At 44.6% G+C, this 9,748-nt stretch overlaps 1 non-coding gene across 1 annotated transcript; it reads right to left on the bottom strand.

The window, feature by feature from the left end:
• Nucleotides 1-6,718: 6,718 nt before the first annotated feature.
• trnar-ccu (transfer RNA arginine (anticodon CCU)) lies at nt 6,719-6,791 on the bottom strand. The gene has a single exon. It is a non-coding gene; the product is annotated as a tRNA-Arg (tRNA).
• Nucleotides 6,792-9,748: the final 2,957 nt, after the last annotated feature.

The raw sequence follows: 9,748 nt of genomic DNA, 5'->3' as shown, positions 1-9,748 counted from the left end.
CTCTACAATTTCATCAGCTACCTCCCTCAGAACTCTCGGATGTAGACCAGGAGCCGGGAGATTTATCAACTTTTCGACCTTTTAGCTTTTCGAGCACTTCCTCTTTTGTAATGGCTACCATATTCAAATCTGCCCCCTGACTCTCCTTAATTGTTAGGATAATGCTCATGTCTTCCACTGTGAAGATTGACACAAAGTATTTACCAAGTTCTTCAGCCATTTCCTTATCTCCCTTCACGAACCTTCCTGCATCAATTTGGAACGGCCCAATTTCTACTTTTGCCTCTCATTTGTTTCTTATGTATTGAAAGAAACTTTAACAATCATTTCTAATATTACTGGCTAGCCTCTCTTCATATTTGATCCTTCCCTTCCTATTTCTATGTCTTTGTTATCCTCTGTTTATTTTTGTCGTCTTCCCAATCTTCTGATTTCCCAGTGCTCTTGGCCACTTTGGGGCTCTCTCTTTCCCTATGATACATTTCCTGACTTCCTTTGTCAGCCCTGGCTGTTTAATTCCCGCCCCCTGATGGATAATGTTTCTGCCAAGAGAAGACTGAGGGAGTTTGGGATCCAGTACTCTCTGAGGTATCCGGCGGTGCTCCGATAACCTTACATGGATCCGGACATCTCTTTGATACATCGGAGAAGGCAAGAGACTTTGTGGACAAATTAACCGAATCTGAACAATTTAATATCTACAAATAGTGTTGTTTGATTAGATTACTCACAGTGTGGAAACAGGCCCTTCAGCCCAACATGTCCACACTGGCCTGCTGAAGCATATACCACCCAGATCCATACTCCTACATTTACCCCTTCACCTCACACTACGGCCAATTCACCTAACCTGCACATTTATGAATTGTGGGAAGAAACCGGAGCACCCAAAGGAAACCCACACAGACACAGTGAGAATGTGCAAACTCCGCACAGAGAGTCGCCTGATGCGGGAATTGAACCCGGGTCTCTCGCGCTGTGAGGCAGCAGTGCTGAGCAGTGTGCCGCCCCCGCGGTTTGGTTACATCTTTGTTGTTTTTTTAAAAAAACGAGGAAGTCCAGTTGGAGCTTTCTTTTCCTTGTTTTCCCGATTGGTAATAATCTGGTTTAAACTGTGTTTGGTGGCGGTTGAGATGTGTACTTTCAATTTCTAAGTGAAGTTATACCAGAGGATGGGTGGGGTATTTACCCCATCGATCTGAAATGTTTTTTTTCTTTATTCATGTTGCAATTCTATTGTATATTTACTTTCTATTCTGCTTGTGTTTATGGTACGGCTCTCGCTAGAAGGAGAGAAACTGGTTGGCATGGCTAGATGCCCACTTATGGGCAGTTTGGGATGGGTAGTTGCCCCCTTTGGGCAGGAGGTGAGTTCCCCTATTCAGTGCCATTGGCACTTTATATGGTGGTTTGTATTGCTTTTAATCTTTGAAAGTTTTGTAGGTTTGTTAAATGTACTGGTTTCAGTTTGTGTAGTTTTTATATTTGATGGATCATATGACACTAAGACTCAGTGATTTGTGGTTCGAGTTCCTCCTCTCTGGAATTTAAATGTTACTGCAGAAGGTTATGGCTTATGACTTGATTAAATGGTGAACCTGGAATATCAAGGGAAGTCACTCACCAATTAAGAGGAAGAAGGTACTTTTGAGTCTTAGAAAGGAGAAAGTGGATATTCCTTTGTTACAGGAGATGCACTTGGATGACAGGGAGCATTTGAAACTACAGAAGAATGACCTTGATCAGGTTTACTTCACATCATTTAATACCAGAAGTAGGGGAGTGTCTGTATTGGTGAGGAGGAATCTCCCATTTAAGTTACCAGAGTATGTTAAAGACACACACAGAGGAGGTTTGTAATTCTTATAGCCTTGATAAATGGGGAAGAATATGGTGTTTCAACTGTTTATTGCCCTCCAGCTCATCCCCTCAACTTTTTGCTTGATGCGTTTTCTAAATTGATAAGTCTGGAGTTCTGGCATATCGTTAAAGGGGCACACTACTGAGGTTGCCCAAAGCCCCCCTCCCCCCACCCCACCCCGTTACCCTCTATACAAACTAAACAATTAGTGGTTCTGTGTGTGGAGTGAGGGTTGGTGGACATCTGGAGGTGTCTCCACCCTACAGGCAGGGATTTTACGGTTTTCTTTTCCAATCCACACAGATGTCACACCAGGATTGATTTTTTTCCAATCCCCGTGGCAACCCTGGACTTGGCGGCACCTTGTACGATCGGTAATATTACCATCTCTGATCACACTCCAGTGTACCTGTTGGTTAAGATTAAGGATGTTACAGTGGGTCTAAGGCACTGGCAAATGGATCCCTTTATCCTCAAGGATAATACATTTGTGGGGTGTTTGTCTCGGGAATGTTGGGCGTACCTAGACATTAACTCACACTCGGTTAGTAGCCAATCCTTCCTTTCGGTAATTGCCAAAGCCTATGCCAGTGGGTCAGTTATTTTCTACTCTGCCAGTAGGAGGCGGCAGAAGTGTGAGCAACAACGTCTCCTCGAAGCACTGTTGAAGGCAGCTGAGAAGGCCTACTTTGACAGGCCCTCGTTGGTCAAGTTATAGAGGATTATGGCACTGCGGTCTGCATTGAATTCCGTGTACATGCAGATAGCAAAGAACGAGCTTACTTTTGCAAAACAAAGGTTATATGATCATGGTGACAGGTCTGGCAAATAGTTAGCATATCTCGTTAGGAAAAGGAGAGCCCCTCAAGCCATTACGGTGATTAGGGAAGTGTCTGGGAACCGAACGTGTGACTCCAAAAAGATTAATGTATCATTCCAGAGATATTACTCTAAATTATATCAATCTGAGGGTTGTGAGGAGGGACGGGCCAAAATGGAGGCTTTATTCAAGGATCTGGAGCTCCTGGGTGTGATCCCGAACAAGAGTCTTTTCTCAATGTCCCCTTATCAGAGCAAGAGGTGCAGGAGGCTGTGAAGCAGCTTCAGAGTGGAAAGGCACCCGGTCCTGATGGACTTCCCAGCGAATTCTAGAAGAAATTTATAAATATATTGTCAGGCCCGATGTTCAACATGTTTAATGACTCATGCAGCCATGATTGTCTCCCGCCATCTCTGACAGAGGCCAATATTTCACTTATTCTTAAAAAAGGGAAGGTCCCGGGGGACTGTGCTTTGTACAGGCCCATTTCACTCTTAAATGTGAACTTTAAAATCCTCTCCAAGACCCTTGTGTTCAGGCTGGAGACTGTGTTACCTTCTATTGTTAAAGAGGACCAGACGGGCTTCATAAAGGGCCGCAGATCCTCCAATAATGTTAGGAGGCTGCTTAATGTAATTCAAGTGTGTCAACAACAGTCAATATAGGGATTGGTGATTTCTCTAGATACAGAGAAGGCCCTTGACCGAGTTGAGAGGCCGTACCTTTTCTATACTCTGGAGCGGTTTGTTTTGGGCGAAGGTTTTATAAGATGGGTAAAGGTTCTCCACAATGACCCTCTCACTGCAATCATCACCAAACATTGGACAGTTAGGGGTGTGTCTTGCGTGGGTGATTTGTTTGAGGGAGACACAATGATGTCCTTCGATCAGTTAGCACAGAAACACAAGCTACCGAACAGGGACCTCTTTCGTTTATTTCAAGTTAGAGATTTTATTCAAAAAAAGATGACATTTTTGACTGATCCATCCAAATCCGACATAGAGAGAGGGGTGATTTAGCCCCATATCCTGCAGACCCCACAAAGTTCTGTATTTTTCTGACACAACATCCCACCAAACCCAATACACACCTGGGGACGTTTCCAGGGGAGATGAGAAATCGACTTGACATCAGACAAAGAAGATCAGCCATGAAGACAAGGCTTAAAAGTTAGCCATCCCCGATGGGACATGAACCCACAATTCCAGGCAGAAAAGGCCAGTGCCTTAACCATTAGACCACTGGGGCCACATCTACAAAACTGAAATGGCAGCCTGTAAATACTGCACCCCGAACCTCTCATATTGTGTTCTTCTCTGAGTTTTATACTCTCACTGATTGGTTGTTCCCCCTTCCATCTCACGCTAAATCATTGGCTGCTTGATAAAATTGATCTTACCTCCCAGTTCTCCCCAAACGGACAGACAAGAAATCCACCAAACTCCAACTTTGCACAACTCAAGTCTGAGGAAAATGGAGCAGACAGGAAAATAGCAAAGGGCTGAATGTTATTTTGTGCAGCACTTTCAAGATATTTGCAGTTACTGGGGAAGGAGGAAGTGGAGATGTTGCAAAAAACTGCATTAAGGACAATTCAACAGAATCTTAGCGGGCATTCAGCCCATTGTGGCTGTACTATCTCTTTCAGACAATTCACCTCAAGATCTCAAAAACCGTGGAATTACCTTGTGCAAGTTTCTACTAAAGAGCATTTGTCATAATCTCGAAGCAGGCAAGTGATTTTTAACGGAGTAGTTGAAAAATCCAATCATTTTGGATTGAGATGGAGTTGATATGGGATGAAAATCAGCCACCACAAAGACCAAGCTTAAAAAGTCAACACCCCAAAAGGGATTTAAACCTCCAATCCACTCCATCAGAAGCTACAGTCTTACCCATTAAGCTACAAATACTCAGTGACAATACTCCCCTCGGAATAGTTGATCTTAAACGAGTGCTATAGCCGAGCATATTCCAAGATCTGTCACGACACACTGAGGGATGCACTAATGTTTCGGGCAGCTGCTGCCAAGGTGTAACAGGGAAACAACACAGTCTAAGGTCTTTCTGACAAATTATCACATCGTCCTTTCAGTTCTCAGACCCTCTTGGTGCCTGACAATGAACAGAGATCGGTTCCTGCCCAAGTACAAAATGCTGTTTTTTTCAGGACACAGAACTTTGAGAAATGTCAAAATTCCAGTGTTTTGTTGGTTCTTTTCTCTCTGCATAGACTGTCCACAACTGATTTAGAACCTTTGTCTGCATTTCAATTTGATTTTTACGAATAAAGTATATTTTTTAAATAAACAAAATCTGGAGAGAGAGAAGATCTGCCCTAACTTGCGAGACCCCACTTTGTGGAAGAGAGCCAGCCCTATATCGGGACAAGAAGGAGTTTCCAATGGCCGACCATGGATTGTTCCAATTAATACCCTCACCTCCTTGACCACAAAGTGAAGTGGGAGATGGCACGGGGCAAGGTGACACTAGGCACACGGACACACAAGATGGCCGCTGAGCCATAAGTTGGCCACTTGGCACACAAGATGGCCACTGGACCACAATATGGAGAGAGACAGCAGAGCAAACATAGACACTGCCTGGGGCCACCAGAATGCCAGCACAATGCACTCACAACCGAGTTGATTAGTTTAAGGCGGATGGGAGAGACAATACACATGAATAACATACACTGCCCGCCAAAGGGTCTGGGTCAGACAACACCTTTGATAGAAATGCTAACTGTTAGATACAGCCTCAATACAGAGTGATAATAGTCAGGGCTGCAGTAATCGGCCTTCTCAGGAAGAGCGATTAGCGCCCATCACTACAGCAACGGACTTCCGCGCAGACGCTGAAACTGACAACAACTGCACTGAAATTAACAAAGGCCATGCTGGAACTGACAATAACTGCACCGAAACGATCGAGGACTCTGCAATGTTTACAATAAACAAGCCATGTTACAGAGACAATAACCTCATCACTGACCTATTATATCACAAAATGTATCACAGTATCTTGACCATGTGCTCCGGGTTGAGAGAAGAATCACAGCTGACCACTGTGCTGTTGGTGCTGCTCTCTCCCTGGAGCTCTGGGATTTCCTTGGACAATAAACTCTGTTGGTGAACCCCGACTCTGACTCAGAGCCTGGTGATTTTCAGCAGTTGCCTTCCCACAAATGTTTGTCCAATCTGTGGATGTGGCACTCCAAGTTCTCCAACGATGGCCTAACTACCTCACATCTCCATCATAGCCTCCTTGCAATTGTATTCAATACCTTGACTAAGAAAGGTAAGGGCCCAAATGCATAGCCACAGCCCCATCAGTTCCAACCTTGAACACCCAGATTTCAATCATTTCCATTGACATATTGGACCTTATCATAAATACCAAACATGCAGGTAATCTGGGGTTCAGCTGGTAATGTTGACAGAATATAGCTTAGACTGACACCAACACAACCAAAACAGAAGTTGCTTTGTCCATAGATTGGTAGCTCTATCTGTTGGAGCCCCAGTGATCTCATGGATAAGGCACTAACTTCCTAAACCAGAGATTGTGGGCTCAAATCGTATTTGGGGTTTTGATTTTGTTGAAATCTTCACTGTGCAGCTGATCTTAATCCTGTGTGGTCACATGACCATGGCAACAAAATCAGGCATTCTCAATTGATCCTCAGCTGGAGGCATTTGACCTGACAGAAAATTGGCCAAACTAAATTAAACAGCAGCGATCAGCTCCAGAGAACAGTGCAGCTAAGATCAAAGAGTTACAAAGATTCCAGAAGAACCAGTTCCAACCAGACTGAGGGTTGTATCTTGGACAAGTGTCAGGTTTTCAGCCATTGTGACTGTGCTGTCTCTTTCTGGGAATTCACCCCCATATCCTGCACACCCTGAAAATTCTGTATTTTTCTCACACAATTTGCCTCCAACCCAATACAGACCTGGGGACTTTTCTCGGGGAGATGAGAAATCGACTTGACCTCGGACAAAGATCAGTCATGAAGACTGGGGTTAAAAGTCAGACACCCCAGATGGGATTTGAGCCCACAATCCCTGGCTTAGGAGGCCAGTGCCTTATCCATTAGGCCACTGGGGTGACACACAAAGAAGTAAAATGGCAGCCTTTACATACTGCTTTGAGACCACTCATAGTGTGTTTTTCTGAGATTTATATCCTTCCTGCTTGTTTTTTTACCCCTTTCATCTCATGCTAAATTGTCGGCTGCTTGATAAATTGATTTTGCCTCCCATTTGGCCCCAGGCGGTCATTTGAGAAATCACAGCCGGTCAGACAGCGTCCGAGGAGCAGGAGAGTCGACGTTTCGAGCATAAGCCTGAAGAGCTTATACTCGAAACATTGACTCCCCTGCTCCTCGGATGCCACCTGACCAGCTGTACTTTTCCAGCACCACACAGTTTGGCTCTGATCTCTCACATCTGCAGTGTTCACTTTCTCCCAGTCGAGAAATCAACTCAACTCCAACTTTGCAGACCCACAGTTTGAGGCAAATGGAGCAGAAGGAAAAGGGCTCAATGTTATTGTGTGCAGCACTTTCAAGATATTTACAGTTAGTGGGGAAGGAGGAAGTGGAGATGTTGCAAAAAGCTGCATTGAGGACAAATCAACACAATCTTCGTGAGCATTCAGCCCATTGAGGCTGTGCTGTCTCTTTCAGACAATTCACCCCAAGATCTCCCAGATCCTGGAATTACCTTGTGCAAGTTTCTATTACACATCATGTGCATAAGCTCAACGTAGGCACAGTGATGTTTATCAGAGTACTGTTGGTGATGTATATTTTAGAACATAGAACATAGAAAAGTACGGCACAGAATAAGCTCTTTGGCCCCCAATGTTGTGCTGAGGATTAATCCTAATGTAAAATAAAATAACTTCCCCTCCACACCCCTCAATTCACTGCTCTCCATGTGCATGTCCAGCAGTCGCTTCAATGTCCCGAATGACTCTGCTTCCACCACCACCACTGGCAACGCATTCCATGCATCCACAACTCTCTGCGTAAAGAACCTTCCTCTGACATTCCCTCTATACCTTTCTCCCAATATCTTCAAACTGTGCCCCCTCGTGCCGGTCCACTTTGTTCCACAAATCCAGACGACACAGGTTTCTGTACAATGGTGGATGCTTTATTATCGGACAGTTGGTGAGAGATTCAAAATGTCCCCAAAGGTCGCCATGAGTCTACTTGGAATGAGACTTCTCCATGAATCTCTGCCCGACACACAGAGACAGTATCTTTTATAGGAATTAAACAAAAGGTTTATCCGTCACATAGGTGATTGTATTAAACGTAGTTTAAAGCAGGTGATTATCAATTTACAAAGCCCGATGAACAGCGATGTCCTGTGCTAACGTGTGAATAGATTACAGAAGCTCATTATCATATTCTTCACGGTGATGTGTTGATGTGAAGAGATGATAACAGAAGGGTTTTGCCGGCTGGAAATGGGGGATTCACATCCCTATGCTAATATGGAGGGGAAGGAAGACAATGGGAGTGGGAGGCAGTTTAACAGGGTTGTGGCCAAGGCTAGCAGTCTTGTGTGGAAATAGCAAATCCCTCTGTCCAGGACTACAGGGGGAATCCCCATGTGTGGCTCCACTCGGCTCTATTTCTGAGATACAGTCAGCCTCCCCCCTGACTGAGATGTTCTGTCTGTATTGGAAGAGGACAGGCTTTCTGTTGATACTGCAGTAAGGCCTTTGGGAGTGGAACGTTTAACCCTTGAGTCCCCAATGTGTCCTGAAAGAGAAGCAAAGCATGGAACTGACCCCTCTTTGTTCATTTTAACTTCCTCATCAAGATGCCAATATTTTCATGTCCAAGTTTGAACAAGACGACTTTGCTGCACAGGCGCTATGACAACAGATGAATGGACACCGCGCAACAATCACCAGACACGGGTGTCCCCTCCCAGTCAGGGAACACTTCAGCAGTCAGGGACATTCACCCTCAGAGCTTCGGGTGACCATCCTCCAAGGGAGACTTCGGGATACACAACGACACAAAGTGGCCGAGCAGAGGCTGATAGCCAAGTTCGGTCCACATGGGGATGGCCTCAACTTGGGACCTTGGGCTCATGTCACACTACAGGGGACCCCACTACACTATACACTCTCTCAAAGACAGACACACACACAGACACACACAGACACACAGACACACACACAGACACACACACATGTAAACTCACACATACACACACACTCACACCCATAAACACACACTCACAGGCTTATACTTCTTCACACTCACACTCACATGCACATAGTCACTCACTCTCTCTCTCATGCACGTGTGTACACACACATAGGTCTTCGGGATGAATTTGTATTTGCACAATCTGCTGGCAGTCAATGCAGGCAGTCAGTCAATGGAGTATTTTATACATTCCACTTTGGAACTAGTACCAGTCTGCTCGGAGTGTGTCTGGGAAAATTAACAGACAGTGAAATTCACAACCAGTCCTGGAGGAACCTGTTTGGGGGAGGTCACAGCACAGAAATAGACAAGTGAATATTTTACGTGTGGCCTTACAGTAAGTCTGCAGTGGTGGGTAGAGTGGGTTCTTTCTTGATTATATGTTTTATTGAGCTATGTCTCTTGATTAAACTTAAAATATAAGCCATAAGTATTAATTTCACCTGGAGCAGTGTTTGGTAGAGGAATAAGACAGTGCTATTTTCTGGGTCTGTAGATTGAAAGAAACAAAAATGGCTTTAGTAGAGTGATATGCTCTTCTTGTCGGATGTGGGAGTTTTAGGGAGAGTTTACCAGTTACTGAGGATTATGTCTGCAATAAATGCTGTTGGTTGGAGAAATCAAATCGAATGGATTGGTTGGAGAGACAGTTAGAGACCATGAGGTATTCACAAAAGCAAGGGGATGTGATGGATGGCAGTTATAGGAAGCCGGGAAAGTCTCAGATAGTCACATTGATGGGTTAACGCCAGGAAAGGTAAGAGAGGTAGGTAGGGAATGCAGGATTCTTCTGTGGTTATCCCCATTTCAAACAAATATGCTGTTTTGG

The sequence above is a fragment of the Chiloscyllium punctatum genome, chromosome 18 (assembly GCF_047496795.1).
Source record: "Chiloscyllium punctatum isolate Juve2018m chromosome 18, sChiPun1.3, whole genome shotgun sequence".
Lineage (NCBI taxonomy): Eukaryota > Metazoa > Chordata > Chondrichthyes > Orectolobiformes > Hemiscylliidae > Chiloscyllium > Chiloscyllium punctatum.
Note: the sequence above shows the minus strand (reverse complement) of the source record. Positions and strands in the feature narration are given on the sequence as shown.